Source organism: Schistocerca nitens, chromosome 10, assembly GCF_023898315.1.
Source record: "Schistocerca nitens isolate TAMUIC-IGC-003100 chromosome 10, iqSchNite1.1, whole genome shotgun sequence".
NCBI classification, from domain to species: Eukaryota; Metazoa; Arthropoda; class Insecta; order Orthoptera; family Acrididae; genus Schistocerca; species Schistocerca nitens.
Window position 1 is genome coordinate 221,378,214 of NC_064623.1, and position 26,189 is coordinate 221,404,402.

Consider the following 26,189-nt stretch of genomic DNA (forward strand, 5'->3'; position numbering starts at 1 on the left):
ATGTGATTTTGCTGTTGAAATGTTGCGTCGTAGACACGAAAGCGGCGACTACCTCAGTGCAGTGCTGTTCAGTGAGGAATCCACGTCTGTGGCAAAGTTACCCGACATAACTGTCGAACATGGGGAATTGACGCTACAGTAGAAGTGACTGAGTAGGAAAGGGACACACAAAACGTGGATGTGCTGTGGGGATTACATAAACATGCTGTGACTGGTCCATTTTTTATGGGCTCTACAGTGACAGGGCACATCTATCTCGGCATGTTTGCGAACTGTGCAGTTTCGTAGATGCCTCCCGACCACGTTTTCCAGCAGGATGGTGCCCCACCCAAATATCATGGCCGTGTTACCACATTTCTCCTCGAGACATTTTCTGAGCGTTGGGCTGGAAAGGGGAGGGGGTGGGGGGACTCCGCCAGGTATCAGTTCATTGAGATTTATCAAGGACTTTGTAGATGTGGTAGATTTCGCACAGCGGATCTACGCCGCAGTAGAGGCCATAACACACGTCATATCTATGAACGTGTGACGAGAGGAACTGTTTCGATAACCGTCGGGCTGCCGGCCGGAGTGGCCTAGCGGTTCTAGGCGCTACAGTCTGGAACCGCGTGACCGCTACGGTTCGAATCCTGCCTCGGGCATGGATGTGTGTGAAGTTTAAGTAGTTCTAAGTTCGAGGGGACTGATGACCTCAGAAGTTAAGTCCGACAGTGCTCAGAGCCATTTGAACTGTCGAGCTGTATGTAAACCGTGTCCCCATTGAACTAAATCAACGTGCATAACACTGTTTAATGAGCCACGTACAATGTTGGACAAATAAAGTTATAAACCTTAATAAATACTGAAGTATAAACAGATGTTTTTGTGTATCTCTAGCCCTTACTACCGAACTATCTGTTTTAATAAGTAATAGTTGCAAAGTACTGACCCAAATACTTCAGCCCCGGATCTACGAAATTTCCTAACCGCTGCAAAAACTTGATAACGCCCCGCTTCCCACTCGCGCGTTTGAGATAGTACATAAAAAAATCGATTTTTCAAAAATATGTTCATTTTGTAGCGCACATCTTCATGAAGAGTTTGATGTATAAAACATATATGTCCGAGGAAGTGTAAGAAATATTATCTGGTGTTAAGTAGGCCAAAGTGCAGTGCCACGCCTCTTCACACAGGATTCTTCTATCCCTCGTCACTGTATTTCGCTCTGTGGAATTCACTCGTGTATATTTTATAATGGAAGCCATCAAACCTATATTCAGGGCAGTGGAAATAATTTGTGACGGGGAGAATAAGAACTCCAGAAAATTTGCACTCTTTATGCCTGTTGGTAATAACTTTCTCTTTCGTGTGACATAAATATGGAAAACATTAAACCACTAAAGAAAAGAGACAAGCAAGGCAGTACACATTTCTTCAACCCTTAGGTCCCAGCATTTTTTCTCTCTAATCTTGCTACAGCGTTACACGGTGTGCTTTACTTTCTGAGAAAGAACCCATTACCTCATCAAAGTTCGTCAAACGTTTTTCTAAATCAAAAACCGAAATGTCGTTGTCGAGTATTGTAAAAACTCTTAATACGAATAGTACCAAAGCTCGTGTGGTTTCTCGATTTGATTACGTGTATTTTGTCACTGTCTGCTAGATACAACGAAAGAGGCCTTTATAATATTGCAGCAATTTAACATATGCCAGATAAACGAGACTGTTTTGGCACAAAGGGTCAATTTTATCTACTTCGTTTACATAAATAACACGAAAGAATATCATTCACAAAGTACCAGTATCAAATGCCTATTAGTTCTATTACAAGAGAAATTTTATGTTGCGAAATAGTTTCACATTTCATTCATATGCTCCAGTTTCTCAAGCATGAGATCGAAAAGTAGTAATAGTCCGAAATTTTTATATGAATTTGAAAGGAATCTAAGTGGGTACACTTTATGTGGCGCCCGAATGTGACAATAGTATTGATGTAAACTAAAACAAAACTATGATTTTTATAAACGATGTATGTCTCTGATAGGCTTTATAATGCGGATCGCTGACTGTGTACGACCGCAGAGCCAAAGATACTGCTTCTGGTCTGAGATTGTAGTGTTGGAGTAAGAGAGGGCTTGACGCACTGTTGTAGGTAGCTGTCTGTAAGTGAGAGGCAGTTTTTGTGGTTTGCTCTGTGTAGCCACCACGTGTTGGATTTATATAGGAATTACGAGAACATGGAAGCAGAAGTTTTCATGCAAGCAAGGTAAAGATGTTAAATAATTGTGATTTTCGTTTTGCCAACGCTCTGGTATAGATGAGTTAGTTGATAATTTGTAGCTGTTGAGTAACCCCAGAATGTACGTAAACTGATTGATAAAAAGGCTAGCTAGATATTTCACTTTTTTAATGTTTCTAAGTTTTTTTAACAGAGCTATATGTAATTTGATGATCTGCATTTATGCGGTTTCATGAGGTTAGATAATACTTGCTGTATTGTTCGTCAATCAATTAGTAAATATGCTTCAATTGTCAGATGTTTTTCAAAAGACAAACTTAACTTGCCATCTAATTTTGTTTAAAAAAACCTCAGTGCTAGTAATTCACCATAATCAGTACCGCCTCCCTGTCCAGGTCATATGTTTTTCAAAGGAGTTGGATTTTTCTGAAATGTTTTAATTTATCTGCCAAAAGAATACCATGTGCATTTCAAAGTATTATGCCCAGCATTGCACAGTGCTGAGTCTGTAGCTAGCATATTTTTATTTTTTTTAGAAAAGAGACCAGAATATATCGCGTTTCACCGTTGCTGCTCTAGAGGTACTACGATATAACTATTTGTATGCCCTCGCCATTATTCAGTGTATTCCATACATAGCAGAATAATTTTACTAAGTATCCAAAATATTTTATTAATTAAAAGAACTCTACAATTTTGAATCGTCATATTCTTCCATATAATTTGTGTGATGTCCCGGTTTCTTCTCCTTCCCCGTTCTAACAATCCTGCCATCACCGATTCTGTAACTACCCTGCCAGAATCACTGGTTTAGTTATCCCACCTTTATTTTCCGGTTAGGCCTTATTACATGTTCGCATAACGCGTTTTCCGCGCTATTCCTAGAATAGAACCTTAAGCACCTGCTAACCAGGGACTGTACAACTGGGCCTTAGTAGTGTAGTGATCTGGTAAACATTTTCTGTCAATTTTCATTTTCTTGGATACACCGAGAAGACAATATGTAATCTTTCTTGCCCGTTTTCCTGTTAGTCGTTTATTTTCACTCTGATAGGCTGAATTTATGGATTCGAACATTGACACACCCAGTCAACCACATAAACAAACAGCGACAGGTACTCACCCGTTGGGGTTTATTCGGCTCAGCTCGTTTAGCCCTGTCCTCTACTGTCTGCGGAAAACTTTTTTCATTTCTAGATGCGACGGGGATTCTCCTGCCTGAGACATCACGTACACTATGTAAGCATTCAAAAATCAACTTATGATTGGTTCCGAAATCAACTTTGACTGTGTTTAAAAATGTTCAAAAACAAACTGGGATGCTTTTCAAAATCATATGAATAATCGACAGACCAACGTGCGCTGGATGTTATGCGCTTTGTGAAAAATGTTTTTTTCTTCAAGATTGTGAACTTGGCGCCTCCTGAAATTGCCGCCCCGGGCAGATACTCCGGTTCCCCATTCACCCTGTCCCCTTGCCCTAGACCCAGGCCTGAATTATTTACAAATGAATGGGTGGAATTGGTGGAAATCGAATTCGGGGAAAATCAGTTTGGGTTCTGGAAAAATGTAGGAATATTCGATGTCTTACAGGACCTACAACTCTTCTTAGAAGACAGACTGAAGAAAGGCAAACCTACGTTTATATCACTTGAATCGTATATATTTAAAACGGCATCAGCCTATAATTTTATGATTTCGAGTTTGCTATTACATCAGATACTACATATGTAACTGCACAAACTGACATTGAGGCATCAATCTGTTAGTTATTGAACATTCTACAAGTTTCTATAAAACAATGTAATTTTTGCAGAGGCTTCAATCAACTACCCATGCCTTTTCAAAACTAAAGATGTACAGAGTCGGGACTCGTAACCCTTTGAAAATGAAATTCAGAGGGTGTCATATATCATTTCTGCTCCCAACCCCTCTGTACGTTTCTGAAGAAACCGGAAGTATTCCGAAAGTGACATTGTTTACGAACGCTTTTTCACATTCTGTTTTAAAAAAAAAAATGGTTCAAATGGCTCTGAGCACTATGGGACTCAACTGCTGAGGTCATAAGTCCCCTAGAACTTAGAACTACTTAAACCTAACTAACCTAAGGACAACACACACACATCCATGCCCGAGGCAGGATTCGAACCTGTGACCGTAGCGGTCGCGCGGTTCCAGACTGTAGCGCCAGAACCGCTCGGCCACCAGCGGCCGGCATTCTGTTTTCAGTGACGCAAGAAAGAGTTTTATTACTCCTTCTACAACGATCAATGGACCGATTATACCTTTCGTTTGTGTCTCCAACGTGATCCGTTGACTGCGCCAGAAGAGCCAGGTTATGCATTTGGTTATGTTCCAGGTAATTCCAGTACAATCAAGAAATTGGAACACTTGGCTTTCTATGAAGAAATTTTGAATTGGCCTGCAAAGAACGACAGCCAAGATGACGGGTGAATGGACCGTCAAACACTGATTATTGTTATAGAATGATGCATTAGTATTCTCAAATATAGAACTGTATGTTCTATATTGTATGCAGTCAACATAATGTTATTTCACTAATATTTTACATGTGGTTTTATAAAAAGGTATTGGTTTCCATAGTTTAGTGATTACTTACATTACCAGAATATGACTTAAAAAGTTCAATCTCTTGTTCAACAATCACATTTACATCAATAACAACAATGCCAAGGAAGTTTCCCACATAAAGTTATTATGAAATTCAAACAGTTTTTCTCACTTTCTCACAAATGTGTCTTGATTAACTTCGCGCTTTTTAAAAATAAACGATTCATTTGTAGATTTACAGAAAACTCTTGCAACGTTGGGTGGAAAATATGCGATGAAACTGAACTTAGCAGGACTAAAATACAGAGAGCGAAAGGCAACTGACAACACGTTATTTACCACTAGTCAGCTGTTATAAGAGACAAAGGACATGAAAGGGAAGCAGTACTTCAGAAGGCAGTGAGGCAAGTCATAGCCTTTTCCCGATGTTATTCAGTCTGTACACTGAGGAAGTGGAAAAGCAAATCGACGAGGTATTTGGAAGGGGATGTAAAGGAATAAAAAGAAGAGGACCTTCGTATTACAGAAACATGTTTCAGTACATTTGAACATCATCAATGGCCCATGTTTTATTCAGATCTGGAAAATACAACTTACACTACTCAATAATTATTGAACGAAAATTTGGGCAAAAATCAGTTCATGCGTGCATGACTATTAAAAGGAGGTGCAACAAAATCTCCTAGAGACAAATGTAATGTTTAGAATAAATTTAAAAAGTTGTAGGCCTAACTTTCGTTCAGTAATTATTCCGAGAAACACACCAGAATAAAACAGACACACAGATGATGGTGGAAATGTGCTGAAGCACAATTGTTCTTTGCATAAACAAGCGAAATGTTTTGCCATTAGATTGGAGTATTCATCCGTCCTAGTCGTTATACCACTATCTTAACAGTAAAAAAATAAAATTAAAGGGCATGTCCTGCTATCAGAAGTCTTGTACAGCACCAAAATATCACGTGCGAGCCATATCAATGAACACTTGATTAAAAAAGAAAAAGCCAAAGTTTCCTCAACTGGCAGATTATTTTTATTTTATGCTTTAGGAATGGTTGGTGAAAACCTGCGACTTTAGAGACAGTGCGTTTGCTTGTGGAATGACTGTTTCTGTTGGCAGGCACGATTTTCTTTTGTTTATTTCTTGATACTCCCAGTTACGATTTTCTGTTATATATTTATTACATGACAAATTTCCGAGGAATAATTCCCATTGTCAAATGAGCATTTTTGTGTATTGCGTGCGGTATGTACGCGCAATGCTTTCGATGTGTGAGTTGCTGCATCACCATTCTGTTGCGTTTATAAAAGAAAATCGTCACTGGCAACAGAAAACGCTATTTTATGAAGAAATAGGTTCACAAAATACTTAACACTTATACTTTCTTCTTCATTATACACTTTGCCCTAACGCTCCTACTCTACTCGTGCCACTAGGGGTAATGTTCGCAGTCCTCGGTAGTATAGTGGTTAGTATCCCCGCCTGTCACGCGGGAGACCCGGGTTCGATTCCCGGCCGGGGAGAAATATTTTACCTTCTAAAGGAATACCGTTGTGTTTGAGAACGTTAATTTAATGACCATAACATGTTGCGTTGTTTATCTTTTTAGGCAGAAAATACAATTTCCATATATTATCATTGATGTATGACAATTACACAACTTCGGAAGGACAGATAAAATATGTTCATCATTTACAAATTTATAGACATATTATTGACATAATTTATCACATCTGTCGTAGTGTTCAACAAGTCGTAGCGGTTTCGAGGATAAGAACGTTCAGGGTATTCTTCAACAACGTGTCTGACAGTTTGTCTTGAGAAGCCATAGATGCACTCTAGGTCCACCCTATCTTCCACGACTCGTCCGGTTCCGGTTTAGTATATATTTTGTCGTCCAGGGAAGATCAGGTTCCCGCGGTTTGTGTTTGGCTTCGAGAAAGCTGTGGAGCTCCAGTGGAGTATTATTATACATTACGACCCTTTCAACTAAGCTTGGCGGAGATGAAGTTATGGTGTAACAGCTGTTCTGAGTGGGGGATGTCTCGACTGGAGTCTGTTGATTCGGGCAGGGGACAGCTGCCAGTTTTTGCAGATTTTCGTGTATTCTATCAGGGAATTATTCTTTCTTCTCATGTTAGAGGCTTATCTCACTAGGGGTCAGATAGATACTGCATACAGAAAAATTAAAGAGACCTTTGGAGATAGGAGAACCACTTGTACGAACATCAAGAGCTCAGATGGAAACCCAGTTCTAAGCAAAGAAGGGAAAGCATAAAGATTGAAGGAGTGTATAGAGGGTCTATACAAGGGTGATGTACTTGAGGACAATATTATGGAAATGGAAGAGGATGTAGATGAAGATGAAATGGGAGATACGATACTGCGTGAAGAGTTTGACAGAGCACTGAAAGACCTGAGTCGAAACAAGGCCCCCGGAGTAGACAACATTCCATTGGAACTACTGACGGCCTTGGGAGAGCCAGTTCTGACAAAACTCTACCATCTGGTGGGCAAGATGTATGAAACAGGCGAAATACCCTCAGACTTCAAGAAGAATATAATAATTCCAATCCCAAAGAAAGCAGGTGTTGACAGATGTGAAAATTACCGAACAATCAGTTTAATAAGCCACAGCTGCAAAATACTAACACGAATTCTTTATAGACGAATGGAAAAACTAGTAGAAGCGGACCTCGAGGAAGATCAGTTTGGATTCCGTAGAAATACTGGAACACGTGAGGCAATACTGACCTTACGACTTATCTTAGAAGAAAGATTAAGGAAAAGCAAAAATACGTTTCTAGCATTTGTAGAGAAAGCTTTTGACAATGTTGACTGGAATACTCTCTTTCAAATTCTGAAGGTGGCAGGGGTAAAATACAGGGAGCGAAAGGCTATTTACAATTTGTACAGAAACCAGATGGCAGTTATAAGAGTCGAGGGACATGAAAGGGAAGCAGTGGTTGGGAAGGGAGTAAGACAGGGTTGTAGCCTCTCCCCGATGTTATTCAATCTGTATATTGAGCAGGCAGTAAAGGAAACAAAAGAAAAATTCGGAGTAGGTATTAAAATCCATGGAGAAGAAATAAAAACGTTGAGGTTCGCCGATGACATTGTAATTCTGTCAGAGACAGCAAAGGACTTGGAAGAGCAGTTGAATGGAATGGACAGTGTCTTGAGAGGAGTATATAAGATGAACATCAACAAAAGCAAAACGAGGATAATGGAACGTAGTCGAATTAAGTCGGGTGATGCTGAGGGAATTAGATTAGGAAATGAGACACTTAAAGTAGTAAAGGAGTTTTGCTATTTGGGGAGCAAAATAACTGATGATGGTCGAAGTAGAGAGGATATAAAATGTAGACTGGCAATGGCAAGGAAAGCGTTTCTGAAGAAGAGAAATTTGTTAACATCGAGAATAGATTTAAGTGTCAGGAAGTCTTTTCTGAAAGTATTTGTGTGGAGTGTAGCCATGTATGGAAGTGAAACATGGACGATAAATAGTTTAGACAAGAGGAGAATAGAAGCTTTCGAAATGTGGTGCTACAGAAGAATGCTGAAGATTGGATGGGTAGATCACATAACTAATGAGGAGGTATTGAATAGGATTGGGGAGAAGAGAAGTTTGTGGTACAACTTGACCAGAAGAAGGGATCGGTTGGTAGGACATGTTCTGAGGCATCAAGGGATCACCAATTTAGTATTGGAGGGCAGCGTGGAGGGTAAAAATCGTAGAGGGAGACCAAGAGATGAATACACTAAGCAGATTCAGAGGGATGTAGGTTGCAGTAGGTACTGGGAGATGAAGCAGCTTGCACAGGATAGAGTAGCATGGAGAGCTGCATCAAACCAGTCTCAGGACTGAAGACCACAACAACAACAACATGTTAGCTGGTGAAATGAAGCTCAGGGCAGGCAGCCCTGGATTTCAGACTGTGCCAGTAACAATCCGCATTGTTTAATTTAGTTTGGCATCTGCCAGCTTCTTGTGGCTGCTGTTTATCCAGACAGGGCTGCAATATCCTGCCGCTGATGACAAGGCCGAGAGCTGACGATCGTAAGCTCGACGCTTCTGAACCCCATGTTGCACCACATAATTTTGCAGAATATTATTTCTTGAACTCAACGAAGCTGCAGATTTTGTTTCATGCAGTTTAAATGACACTGTTGCGTCAAGTATAGTTCCAAGATGCCTGAGCCAGGCGAATACCTCGAAAATTGTGTCCAGTTCACGGTAGTCTAGGACATTATTTCAAGGGGTTCACAGAAACTCTTTTCCAAAATGGCGGGTCTCGAAGTTAGGCGTATTACTGCTTCCTTAGTTTGGGTGGCATTGTCATAATAATAATAATAGTAATAATAAATTATTATTGTTATTTTACAATTAAACCTATAGTGCCGATTGTTACATAAGTGTGATGCCGGGAATTTATCACATTATTTACACATAGAAATTAAAATTTGCCGCAAATGCCCGATTTACAGTTATATAACAACGACAGGAATGCATTTGATTTCGCTGCTGTGGAAATTTATTCTGGCAGCTTCTTTGTGTTCTAACAATGCTAACAACAGCATCGGGACACCACTAAGGATCAGTTACGTGGAGGTGGGTTCTTTGATTTTCAACAATAGGCTATTTCTTGTTTCCTCGTGGCAAATGCATTACATTGTCTGTTGTGTACCAGTGTGTGTCAAAAGGTCATTCAGCTTCTAGTGTGTCAATCCGGCAAAAGTGAACCGTGTGTAAAGAAAAGAAAGTACGACGACAATTACGTTAGGTTTGGATTTTCGTACATAGGATTGTCCACGAGCACAGTGCGACATTCTTGTTAACAGTAGTCTGAGGCTCTCTCTGCTTAAACACTATCTACAAACCAAACAGCCCACCCCCGTAAACAAATGTGCTGAATTTTTTTACACGAAAAGCTAAGGAATGGAAGAATAATTAAACTAATTTTGTATTCGCTACAAGCAGTGCGAATCAGAATGCTTTTGAAGCGTCTTATCGTGTTTGCTACAGAACTGCTAAAACTGCAAAGCCTCATTCAGTAATTGAAGATTTTGTGTGGCAACGTGTAGTACAGAGCATTCTTAGAGAATCTTTCACATAAACGTTAGTATGGTACCGTTGTCCGACAGTAGAATCAACCGCCAGATTAAAGACATGTCAAAGTATGTCGAAAATGAAATTTTGGAAAGAGTTCGTGCCAGTCCTTTTGCGATTCATCTTGACGAATCGACTGATGTTGCCTATTTAGCCATTTTGTTACTTTTCGTCCGTTATATTAATGGGAAGTCGGTAGATGAGAACCCTTAAAGGGAGAAGTAGGCGAGGAGACATATTTAAGTTAATCGACGAATACTTTCGCGAATGTTGTCAAACTGAAACCGATAGCGCCGAACGCTTCTTGGAGACATTGTTGCATTCATAGACGAGCTACTGTCTCTAAACGTATGTCCGATGGGTTGAAATCTGCACTGGACAATGCAGTGAAAATAATTACTTTTATTAAGGCTCGCCCTACAAATTGCCGCGTCTTTGCATTGCCTTGTGGTGGAAATGGGAATCATTTCTAAGTGTTTATTGTCTCACTCGAAGATAAGTGGCTGTCTCGAGTGAGAACTGTTTCCAGGCTTTCCAGACTGCATGAGCTGAAAGTCTAGCGTTTCTGGCGCTGCAGTCCGGAACCGCGGGACCGCTACGGTCGCAGGTTCGAATCCTGCCTCGGGCATGGGTGTGTGTGATGTCCTTAGGTTAGTTAGGTTTAAGTAGTTCTAAGTTCTAGGGGACTTATGACCTAAGATGTTGAGTCCTATAGTGCTCAGAGCCATTTGAACCATTTTTTTTGAGCTGAAAGACGGGATTTACGTTTATCTCACCAGCTTTGCCTCCCACAAAGCAAAGTGTATCGAAGATGAAATCTGGCTTTACACTTCACCTTATATGATAGAGATTTTTTCAATCTCCCTGGGAGTCAAATGTAAACTGTTTATATTGTGCAAGACCGTATCGAACCATTTATTAAAGAACTTTATTTCTGGGAAACGTGATTCAGTTGGAATAAAACGGAGCACGTTGATACCCTTGAAGACTTCCTGGTGAAAAATCATCTTTCTTTGGACGAAAACGTCAGGAACATGATTAAAGGGTTAAAGAACATTTGAAGGGACTTACAAAAACCGTCAGAGAATATTTCTGTTATGTCCAAAAATAACAGGTGGATTTGCAATCCCTTCGAAGAGCCAACAAATTTAGAATCCACGTTCAGCGACAATTGCTAAAGCCTAAAAAGCTACAGGGCAACCGAAGCCCTCCGAAAATAATGCAAGTAGTGCGTTTCTTTGGCATGCCTGTCCTTGCACCTCCTTAACGAAACACCATTGTCAGGGCTATTCAATATTCGTTTTAAAAGTAGCGTCCTTCTGTTGACGTGGATAGCTAAGATATACCGGGTGTCCCACTCAAACCTCCCTGATTTCAAGGACCCAGGAGAGAAAAACCAAAGTAGATATGACAATGAAAGATGCAGCACATTGTAGAGCATCTCAAAGAATTTACACTACTGGCCATTAAAATAGCTACACCACGAAGATGACGTGCTACAGACGCCGAATTTAACCGACAGGAAGAAGATGCTGTGATATGCAAATGATTAGCTTTTCAGAACATTCAACCAAGGTTGGCGCCGATGGCGACACCTACAACGTGCTGACATGAGGAAAGTTTCCTACCGATTTCTCGTACACAAACAGCAGTTGACTGGTGTTGCCTGGTGAAACGTTGTTGTGATGCCTCGTGTAAGGAGGAGAAACGCGTACCATCACGTTTCCGACTTCAATAAAGGTCGGATTGTAGCCTATCACGATTGCCGTTTATCGTATCGCGACACTGCTGCTCGCGTTGGTCGAGATCCAACGACTGTTAGCAGAATATGGAATCGGTGGGTTCAGGAGGGTAATACGGAACGCCGTGCTTGGATGCCAACGGCATCGTATCACTAGCAGTCCCTGAGTCAGCAGATGGGGACGTTTGCAAGACAACAACCATATGCACGAACAGTTCGACGACGTTTCCAGCGGCATGGACTATCATCTCGGAGACCATGGCTGCGGTTACCGTTGACGCTGCATCTCTTGTTCGCATTGACGGTACTTGTGAACACTGGACGTTACATTTCAGATGTGTTACGACCCGTGGCTCTACCCTTCTTTCGATCCCTGCAAAACCTTACATTTCAGCAGGATAATGCACGACCGCATGTTGCAGGTCCTGTACAGGCCTTTCTGGATACAGAAATTGTTCGACTGCTGCCTTGGCCAGCACATTCTCCAGATCTCTCACCAACTGAAAACGTCTGGTCAATGGTGGTCGAGCAACTGGCTCATCACAATACGCCAGTCACTACTCTTGATGACCTGTGGTATCGTGTTGAAGCTGCATGGGCAGCTGTACCTGTACACGCTATCCAAGCTCTGTTTGACTCAATCCCCAGGCGTATCAAGGCCGTTATTACGGCCAGAGGTGGTTGTTCTGGGTACTGATTTCTCAGGATGTATGCACCCAAATTGCGTGAAAATGTAATCACATGTCAATTCTAGTATAATATATTTGTCCAATGAACACCCGTTTATCATCTGCATTTCTTCTTGGTGTAGCAATTTTAATGGCCAGTAGTGTATATTCCCCCCCCCCCCCCCCCCCCATGAACCATGGACCTTGCCGCTGGTGGGGAGGCTTGCGTGCCTCAGCGATACAGATAGCCGTACCGTAGGTACAACCACAACGGAGGGGTATCTGTTGAGAGGCCAGACAAACGTGTGGTTCCTGAAGAGGGGCAGCAGCCTTTTCAGTAGTTGCAAGGGCAACAGTCTGGATGATTGACTGGTCTGGCCTTGTAACAATAACCAAAACGGCCTTGCTGTGCTGGTACTGCGAACGGCTGAAAGCAAGGGGAAACTACGGCCGTAATTTTTCCCGAGGGCATGCAGCTTTACTGTATGATTAAATGATGATGGCGTCCTCTTGGGTAAAATATTCCGGAGGTAAAATAGTCCCCCATTCGGATCTCCGGGCGGGGACGACTCAAGAGGATGTCGTTATCAGGAGAAAGAAAACTGGCGTTCTACGGATCGGAGCGTGGAATGTCAGATCCCTTAATCGGGCAGGTAGGTTAGAAAATTTGAAAAGGGAAATGGATAGGTTAAAGTTAGATATAGTGGGAATTAGTGAAGTTCGGTGGCAGGAGGAACAAGACTTCTGGTCAGGTGACCACAGGGTTATAAACACAAAGTCAAATAGGGGTAATGCAGGAGTAGGTTTAATAATGAATAGGAAAATAGGAACGCGGGTAAGCTACTACAAACAGCTTAGTGAACGCATTATTGTGGCCAAGATAGATACGAAGCCCACACCTACTACAGTAGTACAAGTTTATATGCCAACTAGCTCTGCAGATGACGAAGAAATTGAAGAAATGTATGATGAAATAAAAGAAATTATTCAGATAGTGAAGGGAGACGAAAATTTAATAGTCATGGGTGACTGGAATTCGAGTGTAGGAAAAGGGAGAGAAGGAAACGTAGTAGGTGAATATGGATTGGGGCTAAGAAATGAAAGATGAAGCCGCCTGGTAGAATTTTGCACAGAGCACAACTTAATCATAGCTAACACTTGGTTTAAGAATCATGATAGAAGGTTGTATACATGGAAGAACCCTGGAGATACTAAAAGGTATCAGATAGATTATATAATGGTAAGACAGAGATTTAGGAACCAGGTTTTAAATTGTAAGACATTTCCAGGGGCAGATGCGGACTCTGACCACAATCTATTGGTTATGACCTGTAGATTAAAACTGAAGAAACTGCAAAAAGGTGGGAATTTAAGGAGATGGGACCTGGATAAACTGAAAGAACCAGAGGTTGTACAGAGTTTCAGGGAGAGCATAAGGGAACAATTGACAGGAATGGGGGAAAGAAATACAGTAGAAGAAGAATGGGTAGCTTTGAGGGATGAAGTAGTGAAGGCAGCAGAGGATCAAGTAGGTAAAAAGACGAGGGCTAGTAGAAATCCTTGGGTAACAGAAGAAATATTGAATTTAATTGATGAAAGGAGAAAGTATAAAAATGCAGTAAATGAAGCAGGCAAAAAGGAATACAAACGTCTCAAAAATGAGATCGACAGGAAGTGCAAAATGGCTAAGCAGGGATGGCTAGAGGACAAATGTAAGGATGTAGAGGCTTGTCTCACTAGGGGTAAGATAGATACTGCCTACAGGAAAATTAAAGAGACCTTTGGAGAGAAGAGAACCACTTGTATGAATATCAAGAGCTCAGATGGCAACCCAGTTCTAAGCAAAGAAGGGAAGGCAGAAAGGTGGAAGGAGTATATAGAGGGTCTATACAAGGGCGATGTACTTGAGGACAATATTATGGAAATGGAAGAGGATGTAGATGAAGATGAAATGGGAGATACGATACTGCGTGAAGAGTTTGACAGAGCACTGAAAGACCTGAGTCGAAACAAGGCCCCCGGAGTAGACAACATTCCATTGGAACTACTGACGGCCTTGGGAGAGCCAGTCCTGACAAAACTCTACCATCTGGTGAGCAAGATGTATGAAACAGGCGAAATACCCTCAGACTTCAAGAAGAATATAATAATTCCAATCCCAAAGAAAGCAGGTGTTGACAGATGTGAGAATTACCGAACAATCAGTTTAATAAGCCACAGCTGCAAAATACTAACACGAATTCTTTACAGACGAATGGAAAAACTAGTAGAAGCCGACCTCGGGGAAGATCAGTTTGGATTCCGTAGAAATACTGGAACACGTGAGGCAATACTGACCTTACGACTTATCTTAGAAGAAAGATTAAGAAAAGGCAAACCTACGTTTCTAGCATTTGTAGACTTAGAGAAAGCTTTTGACAATGTTGACTGGAATACTCTCTTTCAAATTCTAAAGGTGGCAGGGGTAAAATACAGGGAGCGAAAGGCTATTTACAATTTGTACAGAAAGCAGATGGCAGTTATAAGAGTCGAGGGACATGAAAGAGAAGCAGTGGTTGGGAAGGGAGTGAGACAGGGTTGTAGCCTCTCCCCGATGTTATTCAATCTGTATATTGAGCAAGCAGTAAAGGAAACAAAAGAAAAATTTGGAGTAGGTATTAAAATCCATGGAGAAGAAATAAAAACTTTGAGGTTCGCCGATGACATTGTAATTCTGTCAGAGACAGCAAAGGACTTGGAAGAGCAGTTGAACGGAATGGATGGTGTCTTGAAGGGAGGATATAAGATGAACATCAACAAAAGCAAAACGAGGATAATGGAATGTAGTCGAATTAAGTCGGGTGATGTTGAGGGTATTAGATTAGGAAATGAGACACTTAAAGTAGTAAAGGAGTTTTGCTATTTGGGGAGCAAAATAACTGATGATGGTCGAAGTAGAGAGGATATAAAATGTAGACTGGCAATGGCAAGGAAAGCGTTTCTGAAGAAGAGAAATTTGTTAACATCGAGTATAGATTTAAGTGTCAGGAAGTCATTTCTGAAAGTATTTGTATGGAGTGTAGCCATGTATGGAAGTGAAACATGGACGGTAAATAGTTTGGACAAGAAGAGAATAGAAGCTTTCGAAATGTGGTGCTACAGAAGAATGCTGAAGATTAGATGGGTAGATCACATAACTAATGAGGAGGTACTGAATAGGATTGGGGAGAAGAGGAGTTTGTGGCACAACTTGACCAGAAGAAGGGATCGGTTGGTAGGACATGTTCTGAGGCATCAAGGGATCACCAATTTAGTATTGGAGGGCAGCGTGGAGGGTAAAAATCGTAGGGGGAGACCAAGAGATGAATACACTAAGCAGATTCAGAAGGATGTAGGTTGCAGTAGGTACTGGGAGATGAAGAAGCTTGCACAGGATAGAGTAGCATGGAGAGCTGCATCAAACCAGTCTCAGGACTGAAGACCACAACAACAACAACAGTGTATATTCCCACATCAGAAGTGGAAAAGTATGTCGCCATAGAGCAGCATGGTCGCAAGAAGTGAAAATGGCGACACAGCAGTGCGCACAAGCAGTAGTGTGGTTTGCAGAAACAAAATCGCCGATTACTGTGCAAATAAATTAGCTTCGTGTGTATGAATGTGATCCATCTTATGAGAAAACATTTAAGGAATGGTATAGAAAGTTTTTGACGACACGAAGTGTTCTGAAACATTCTGGCAGTACACGTTATGAAGTTTCAGAAGAGACGTCGGAGGACATCAGAGAAACGTTTCTCAGAAGCCCACGTCAGTCAATTCGTCAAGCATCTAGGCAACTTGATGTACCTCGATCAACATTGCATCGTGTAGTTCACCGGCGTCTTTGTTTGTGTGCTTACAAAGTGCAAATTCTATAACATCTGACGCTAAACGAAAAACCACGCCGACGACAGTTTGCTGCAGATATGCTAGACACAACCTTTTATTTTAATAACAGTGTAGTGTACAGTATCGCCGTTGCTATCGACCCTCGTATCGTACAGGCTTTTGTTTGTTTGGTTAGAACAGCTCAGTGTCGGTTAGACCGTCAGTGAGAGAGCACTTCGATTTCCTGCTGCTAATAAGGCGAGTACACCGTTCGCTTGTAGGGTAAACATAGTCATGTGTAGGGACTGTGGTTGTTGTGAGCGGACGCAAGGAGAATTGGCCACTCTTCGGGGGCAGGTGGAGGCTTTGTCTGTTAGGCTCATCGAGCTCGAGGCGCAGGCGTCGGCTCGTAGTGGCGTTGGGGCAACTGTGGTGAGACCTATGCCTACTTCGGTGGCCTTGGAATCGCATGGAACCCCTGATGTCGCTGCGTCTTCCGGCAGTGAGCATCTTACCGGTCAGCCATCACTCCAGGGTGAATGGCGGACAGTGGTGGGCTCGCGCGTGCCTGGCCGAAAGGCGAAGGTGGGATCTGGCCGCGTGGCGGCTGCCTTACCCCTTTCCAACAGGTACGGGGTACTTCCTAGTGGTGATGACATCGTTTCCGAACCACCACAGGATGCCTCGCCTGTTGGGCCAGTGGCCGATTCTCCGGCAAGGTCCCGACAGTCACAGAGGGCGGGCCTATTAGTTATAGGGAGCTCCAACGTTAGGCGGGTTATGGAGCCCCTTAGGAAAATAGCGGGTAGGTCGGGGAAGAATGCCAGTGTGCACTCGGTGTGCTTGCCGGGGGGTCTCGTCCGTAATGTGGAGGAGGCCCTTCCGGCAGCTATTGAACGCACTGGGTGTGACCGGCTGCAGATAGTAGCACATGTCGGAACGAATGACGCCTGCCGCTTGGGTTCTGAGGCCATCCTTGGTTCCTTCCGGCGACTGGCTGATTTGGTGAAGACAACCAGCATCGCACGCGGAGTGCAAGCTGAGCTTAATATCTGCAGCATAGTGCCCAGAGTCGATCGCGGTCCTCTGGTTTGGAGCCGTGTGGAGGGTCTAAACCAGAGGCTCAGACGACTCTGCGACTATAATGGTTGCAAATTCATCGACCTCCGTTATTGGGTGGAGAACTGTAGGGCCCCCCTAGACAGGTCAGGCGTGCACTACACACCGGAAGCAGCTACTAGGGTAGCAGAGTACGTGTGGCGTGCACACGGGGGTTTTTTAGGTTAGAGGGACCCCCCCTTGGGCGAAACGATAAAATACCTGACGGCTTACCAGAGAGGACATCATCATCGTTGATAAAGAACGTCCGTCCTCAGAGACCAAAAACAGGAAAAGTCAACGTAATATTGGTAAACTGCAGGAGTATCCAGGGCAAGGTTCCTGAATTAGTATCTCTTATTGAAGGAAATAGTGCGCATATAGTATTAGGAACGGAAAGTTGGTTAAAACCGGAAGTGAACAGTAACGAAATCCTAGACACAGAATGGAATATATACCGCAAGGATAGGATAAACGCCAATGGTGGAGGAGTATTTATAGCAGTAAAGAATTCAATAATATCCAGTGAAGTTATTAGCGAATGCGAATGTGAAATAATCTGGGTTAAGTTAAGTATCAAAGGTGGGTCAGATATGATAGTCGGATGCTTCTATAGACCACCTGCATCAGCAACCGTAGTAGTTGAGCGCCTCAGAGAGAACCTGCAGAACGTCGTGAAGAAGTTTCGTGATCATACTATTGTAATAGGGGGAGACTTCAATCTACCAGGTATAGAATGGGATAGTCACACAATCAGAACTGGAGCCAGGGACAGAGACTCTTGTGACATTATCCTGACTGCCTTGTCCGAGAATTACTTCGAGCAGATAGTTAGAGAACCAACTCGTGAAGCTAACGTTTTAGACCTCATAGCAACAAATAGACCGGAACTTTTCGACTCCGTGAATGTAGAAGAGGGTATCAGTGATCATAAGTCAGTGGTTGCATCAATGACTACAAGTGTAATAAGAAATGCCAAGAAAGGAAGGAAAATATATTTGCTTAACAAGAGTGATAGGGCACAAATCGCAGAATATCTGAGTGACCACCATCAAACGTTCATTTCTGAGGAAGAGGATGTGGAACAAAAATGGAAAAAATTCAGAAACATCGTCCAGTACGCCTTAGATAAGTTCGTACCGACTAAGGTCCAAAGCGAGGGGAAAGATCCACCGTGGTATAACAATCATGTACGAAAGGTACTACGGAAACAAAGAAAGCTTCATCATAGGTTTAAGAGTAGTCGAATCATAGCTGATAAGGAAAAGCTGAACGAAGCGAAAAAGAGCGTAAAGAGAGCAATGAGAGAAGCATTCAACGAATTCGAACATAAAACATTGGCAAACAATCTAAACAAGAACCCTAAAAAGTTTTGGTCATATGTAAAATCGGTAAGCGGATCTAAATCCCCTATTCAGTCACTCGTTGACCACGATGGCACCGAAACAGAGGACGACCGAAGAAAGGCAGAAATACTGAATTCAGTGTTCCGAAACTGTTTCACTGCGGAAAATCGTAACACGGTCCCTGACTTCAGCCGTCGCACGGACGCCAAAATGGAAAATATTGAAATAAACGATATCGGAATTGAAAAACAACTGCTATCACTTAGTAGCGGAAAAGCATCCGGACCAGACGAGATACCCTTAAGATTCTACAGTGATTATGCTAAAGAACTTGCCCCCTTTCTATCAGCAATTTATCGTAGATCGCTGGAAGAACGTAAAGTACCTAGCGACTGGAAGAAATCGCAGGTCGTTCCCATTTTCAAGAGGGGTCATAAATCAGATGCGAATAATTATAGGCCTATTTCGCTTACGTCAATCTGTTGTAGAATAATGGAACATGTTTTGTGTTCTCGTATTATGACGTTCTTAGATAATACAAATCTCCTTCATCATAACCAACATGGATTCCGCAAACAGAGATCATGTGAAACTCAGCTCGCCCTATTTGCCCAAGAAATTCACAGTGCCGTAGACACTGGCGAGCAGATTGATGCCGTATTCCTGGACTTCAGGAAGGCATTTGATACGGTTCCGCACTTACGTTTAGTGAAAAAAATACGAGCTTACGGAATATCGGACCAGGTTTGTGATTGGATTCAGGATTTCCTAGAAGAAAGAACACAACATGTCATTCTTAACGGTTCAAAATCTGCAGATGTAGAGGTAATTTCGGGAGTACCGCAGGGAAGCGTGATAGGACCTTTATTGTTTACAATTTACATAAATGACTTAGTTGACAACATCGGTAGCTCCGTGAGGCTATTTGCAGATGACACGGTTGTCTACAAGAAAGTAGCAACATCAGAAGACTCGTACATACTCCAGGAAGACCTGCAGAGGATTAATGAATGGTGCGACAGCTGGCAGCTTTCCCTAAACGTAGATAAATGTAATATAATGCGCATACATAGGGGCAGAAATCCATTCCAGTACGATTATGCCATAGGTGGTAAATCATTGGAAGCGGTAACGACCGTAAAATACTTAGGAGTTACTATCCGGAGCGATCTGAAGTGGAATGATCACATAAAACAAATAGTGGGAAAAGCAGGCGCCAGGTTGAGATTCATAGGAAGAATTCTAAGAAAATGTGACTCATCGACGAAAGAAGTAGCTTACAAAACGCTTGTTCGTCCGATTCTTGAGTATTGCTCATCAGTATGGGACCCTTACCAGGTTGGATTAATAGAAGAGATAGACATGATCCAGCGAAAAGCAGCGCGATTCGTCATGGGGACATTTAGTCAGCGCGAGAGCGTTACGGAGATGCTGAACAAGCTCCAATGGCGGACACTTCAAGAAAGGCGTTACGCAATACGGAGAGGTTTATTATCGAAATTACGAGAGAGCACATTCCGGGAAGAGATGGGCAACATATTACTACCGCCCACATATATCTCGCGTAATGATCACAACGAAAAGATCCGAGAAATTACAAGCAGTCGTTCTTCCCACGCACAATTCGTGAATGGAACAGGGAAGGGGGGATCAGATAGTGGTACAATAAGTACCCTCCGCCACACACCGTAAGGTGGCTCGCGGAGTATAGATGTAGATGTAGATGTAGATGTATTGATATGGATGCCAGCTTTCTGGAAAGATGTTTATACTGAGATGAGGCAACCTTTCATCTTTGAGGAAGGGTTAATACGCATGATGTTTGGATTTGGGATTCGCAAAATCTGTATGTTGTCATTGAACATGTTCGTGATAGCCCTAAACTAAACATCTGGTGCAGGCAAATGCACGACAGAATTGTTGGACCATTCTTCTTTGCGGAACAAACAGTGAATGGGTCAGTGTATCTGGACATGGAGCAGTCTGTGTACCCTCAGATACAAGACTTGCAACCCAACATCGTTTTTCAACTAGATGGACCTCCGCCACATTGGTCAACGGCTGTTCGCAAGTTCCTGGATAGGAAATTTCCCAATCGTTGGATCGGACGCGGGGGACCCATTGCCTGGGCACCACGTTCACTCGACATTACGCCGCTTGATTTCTTCATGTGGGTATTTGTGAATGACCGCGTGTATGCGACCAAAGTGGACGATATTCCTACATTCCGACATCGTATCACTAAAGCGATTGCAACAATAACAAAGGAAATATTACAAAGAACTTGGCGAGAAATTGAATACAGACTCGATATTCATCGTGCTACAAAAGGGGCACATGTAGAGATATATTGATGATAAATAAATAAATACTGTGAGGTGCTCTACAATGTGGTGCACTTTTCATTGTTGTGTCTACTGTGGTTTTTTTCCCCTGGGTCTTTGAAATCAGGGAGGTGTGTGTGGGACAGCTTGTACTATAAAACAGTAGTCCTGAATAAGCTTTTTCCGCTTTATACAATAAAGTATTAACTGAGTCTGAAAATCTGCATTCCATTTCTGCATTAGTCACTTTCCACTTTTAAAAAATCGGCAATAAAAGTGTATTGAATGCATTGGGACTCAAGTATTCGTAGGATTTGGCCACATTTCCGTGTTATAGACGTTCCGCTTTGATCAGATTTTACTGTACAAGCTAAATATTAGCGGAGCTAGGGCTGTGCCTTGAGGGAGACCATTGCTGAGAGCCTTCTGGTCACTAGTGGTATCGTCTATAATTATTCTGAATGGTCAGTCAGCATGTCCACAGCTCGTTGTCTGGTGGCTAGCATTGCAACCTCTGGATCACGGGGTCGCGGGTTCGATTCCCGGCAGGGTTTGCGATTTTTTGTGCCTAGGGACTGGGCTAGATTGGAGTGCGTAAAAAAATTGGACTGTGCAAAAATTGAGACTTTGTACGGGCTCTGACTATCGCGCAAACACCATCAGTCAACATGCTGTTGCGTTGAGTTGGGATTGATTTGGGGAGGAGACTAGACTGCGAGGTCATCGGTCTCATCGGATTAGGGAAGGATGCGGAAGCAAGTCGGCCGTGCCCTTTCAAAGGAACCATCCCAGCATTTGCCTGAAACGATTTAGGGAAATCACGGAAAACCTAAATCACGATGGCCGAACGCGGGTTGAACCGTCGTCCTCCCGAATGCGAGTCCAGTGTGCTAACCACTGCGCCACCTCGCTCGGTCTCAAAATGTTGTTAAGCAGTTGTGTTACTCCTCTACAGGGTATTACACGGAGCAGCTTCTGCTCGGTACCATAAGCTGCAGACAGGACGATAAATACAGCAGAGGTCGTTAATTGTTTCTCGTAGCTAGTGTATATGTACAAGATGAGAATAATCAACTATATGGAAAAAACGTAAATTAGTTACAAACTACAGCTTGCACACACTTTATTCAACATGTAAACGTCACAACAGGTATTCAGATTTAGGTTGTGTTCGATATGCCTGCCATCATTGGCGATGATGTGGCGCAGACGAATAATCGGGACATCGATGCTGTCGGTAACATCTTGAATGGCTGTTTTCAACTCAGCAGTGGTTCTGGGGTTATTGCTGTACACCTTGTCTTTAATATAGCCCAACAAAAAGGAATCGCATGTGTTCACATCTTGAGAATATGGCGGCCATTAGAGGCCTATGCCAGTTGCCACTGGGTACCCCAGAGCCAGAATGCGGTCCCCAAAGTGCTCCTCCAGGACATCGAACACTCTCCTGCTTCGATGCAGTCGAGCCCCGTCTTGCACGAACCACATGATGTCGAAATCAGGTTGACTTTGGATAATGGGGATGAAATCATCTTTCAAAATCTTCACGTATCGTTCGGTGGTCAACGTGCCATTAAGGAATATCGCGCCGATTATTCCGTGACTGGACAATGTACACCACACAGTCGCCCGTTGAAGACGGAGAGACTTCTCGATCGCGAAATGCGGATTGTCAGTTCCCCAAATGCACCTGTTTTGCTTATTGGCGAACCCGTCTACATGAAAGGGGGCTTCGTCGCTAAATCGAACCATACGTCACATACTAATTCGCATCACGCCAAGTGGACAATCGTGTAGTTTGAACGTCCTAACGCAAACCGTTTAGAAGTTATGACGATTTTATTTCATATAGTTCAATGATCGTCACCATGTAGGTTGCCTAAAACAGGACTCCACACAGCCAGTCTGGTCGTAATCCGGCCTCTTCAACACGAATCTCCTCCTGTACCTCGATGCGTATTCTGTAGCTTCACGTTCGTAGGTGTAACCTTACAATGCCCTGCTCGTCCCTCCTGGAGGGTGCTAAGCAAGCAACAACATTAGCTGTTGCACAGTCTTCATGATATCCTAACTCAATACGTCGCTATGAGTCCTAGCAACTTGCACAACAATGCGCCCATGGATTTCAAAACAACTTACAAGTCCACGCACTCATGTAATAATAACGAGAAAACTCGACGCTTGGATTTGTACACTGTGGCACAGTACTCTGTTCCGCAGTTTCGTTGATTTATTCTGCCCGCACGGCTAGATGTCGTAGCCCCTTGGTGACGTGTTGTGAGACCGATGACAGCAAATATTGAGAACAGCGATTTCTGGAGCTATTTTGACTCATACCTAGATTCCAGCTTGCAATATGAAGTAAAGTAAAAAAAAAACTTTAATAATTAAATTATAGTGTCACACACCTTTCCCGTAAAAATAAACAAACAAATAAAATCATTTTTCAATTCCTCCCGCGGGAATACAGGTTGCACTGTTCTTGAATCAATTTTTCATGCTGATTCTAGAAGCGGAATACAGGTTGCACTGTTCTTGAATCAATTTTTTATGCTGATTCTAGAAATAACTATCGTTTTTGTCTATCACGTCAGGTTTTTGCACAAAGTAAGAAGTAATATTTTGATGATTTTCACTTCTGAGCCCACAATTATATTCTAACACCATTTCACAAAACTTGAGTTTTTAATCAAAACATATTTAAAAACAAAATAATTTAAAAAACACTCTTACGAACTCCCTTAATTTGTTTCGTGACTACCGTGTATAAAAGCAAGAAGTCAACAGTATTCCATAAATTTTTAAAATTTCTCTTCTTTGGCTTCCTGCCCCTCTTCAACATCCAACAGTAGTCGGCCAACACAGCTGCTTTTCAGTGTCGCTGGTACCACCTCTTCACATTTCGGTGGAAACGTTCACTCTGCTCTTCAATATCATATCCCAAATTTTCCAGAAAGTAGTCAGACTTTCTGACTCATCTAACAACCCATCTTCTTGAAATTTTGCGACAATAATGGCCTTGTAATTAGGATCTTTGTTATTCCATAGAAAGTTCTCAGTAACTGATGGGGATGCAGTCACGCACCATTTCCTCTTTTCTTCATTGTCTCCTCAGAATCTTCACCCTCCATCAGTTTCTATATTTGAGGACTAAAAAAAGTTTCAGCTTTCAATTTGTCTCGTGTTGTGAAGGGAAATTTCTTGGAAAGGAACTTGAAACAGGGTCCATTCTGTGGTAGAGATTTTGCAAATTACTTCATCAAGCCCAATTTTATTTGTAGAGGTGGAAGCAAGACTATTTTGTTTTTTTGGTTCTACAAGCAGTTCGCGCGAGATGTGTTTAGTTGCAGACACAAAATGTCTCCGCTCTGACCAAACTCCCCCAGTCCAATGTCTGTGGTTTGCCCGACTGTCCAGTTCACATAGAAAGCTAGGCACCCTTGTGTACTCATCTTGTTGCTCCAATAGTATACCGATAACTTTGAAGTCACCGCAAATAAGCCAAGTCTGTTCCTCGTACTGGATACTCGTTACGAGTGTCTTCATGTTCTCATACGTCGCTTTCATCTGAACTGAATGGCCTACAAGCCCTTCAGGCTCCACGTCGATGAGTGTATAAAAGTCTCTTTTTATGTAGGATCATTTTAAATGGCACAGAAGCGCATTAACTCGTTTATGTTACTGGAGTGAACCAAGGACTGCTTCTGTGGGAATAAATGAACTAATTCTTTCTTTCTATGTTTGTACCTTGTGTGATGTGTTCCTGGTTCCAGAGGATTCTTACTGTTTAGCCGGGAGGCAAGTAGTTCCGCTGATTCCTTACCAACTTCAAATCTCGTATTTGACCATTACGTCCACTCTGAGAAAACGCTTATGGAGTAAAATTGCATTCAGGGTGGTGGACAATACTATCGTCTTCGGTAATTGCATCAACTTCATTTTCTTCATCATTTCCTGCCACGTTCTCAACAATAACTGGGGGAAGAGGAGCAATCAGATCCTACGCATGCGAAAACTGGCCTAATGGCTAAATCAATGCTTTGGTATACAATTTGTCTCTCATTTTTTGAACTGCACCCCCTAACTAAGCAGAAGTAACAGTCATTAAGGTGACTTTTACCCCCCCCCCCCCACACACACACACATACACACATAAACTCTCACAACAGGAAACAAAAGTGGGAAGCATGTTTTTTTTTTATTTATTTTGTCCACAATCTTAAAATCTCCACCCAATACCAGCAAACTGCGTCTGGCGCCCATCCCTGATCCTGGCCACCAAGTTTCACTTTAAAATAAGTATGAATAGCTTTTGACACAAAGTCTGCTTAGCCACTCTGTAATTCCCAAAAATGTAACAGAAAATATTTAGCTTCTACACAGACTTGCGTGTTGACATTGTTGTAACTATCAACAGTAGGCGAATTGTTTTATTAATGCTATCCTAAATATATAGAAAAATGACAATATAGCACTGGTAATCCAAGCCTGTGAGACAAGCAACACTTTCAGGTCCACACAATAACAACTAGCGTCAACAAGTGTAACATCCTAAAGGTATACAGGGTCGTTTTGAGAAATTAGCGGCAAAACTGTACGTGATAGCAAAAAACTGATGATAGATTAGCAATCAGGGTAAAAAGTTGAGATAGTATCACATATTAGTTTTCAGTCACCTGATATTCTGAAGACAAGTGTCCACAGTAAACTGTGCACTCAGTAACGGTCTATGTTTACCGCTTGACTGTTTAGATGTCTCCAGCTTCATTTAATCGATAAAATTGTTGTCTTTGTTGGAACATCGCGCATACTGTATTCTCTGCGGAATGCCCGTGTTGCAACCAGTGAGTCCGTCTTCCAGTATGTTTTCACAATAAAAACCCGCTCTGTAAGTGTGTACTGAATGCTTCTGCCAGCTACAGACGCGTCCAGTGACAGACGCGTCCCGAACTACACACCCGCACACTTCAGAAACCGCGGACAAATGAACGAACGAACACGACCCGAGCATGCGCGGCATTATAACGGACAAAGGACGTCTTGTACTGAAACAACAATCAACTTGCAAACAACGGGCGGTACTTCTGATTCTCTCGAAGCCACTGAGATTATTAAAACAACTTTCTTGTTTCGATGAGCTTTCGGAGGGAAATTATAACCCATGAAAGTAGTTCAGGTTTATGGATCGCCCTACAGTAATCAGAATAGAGAATAATTACCTGAAAACCACTTCAGTGACAGTATTTTCCACTAATTAAGCTGACAA

General features: G+C 42.4%; 1 protein-coding gene and 1 non-coding gene across 2 annotated transcripts in view; one reads left to right on the plus strand and one right to left on the minus strand.

Annotated features, from left to right (window-relative positions):
- LOC126210021 (uncharacterized) overlaps positions 1-26,189 on the minus strand; it is a 131,515-nt gene that overhangs the window by 31,892 nt on the left and 73,434 nt on the right. The window lies entirely within an intron of this gene.
- Trnad-guc (transfer RNA aspartic acid (anticodon GUC)) lies at positions 6,242-6,313 on the plus strand. Its single transcript has one exon. It is a non-coding gene; the product is annotated as a tRNA-Asp (tRNA).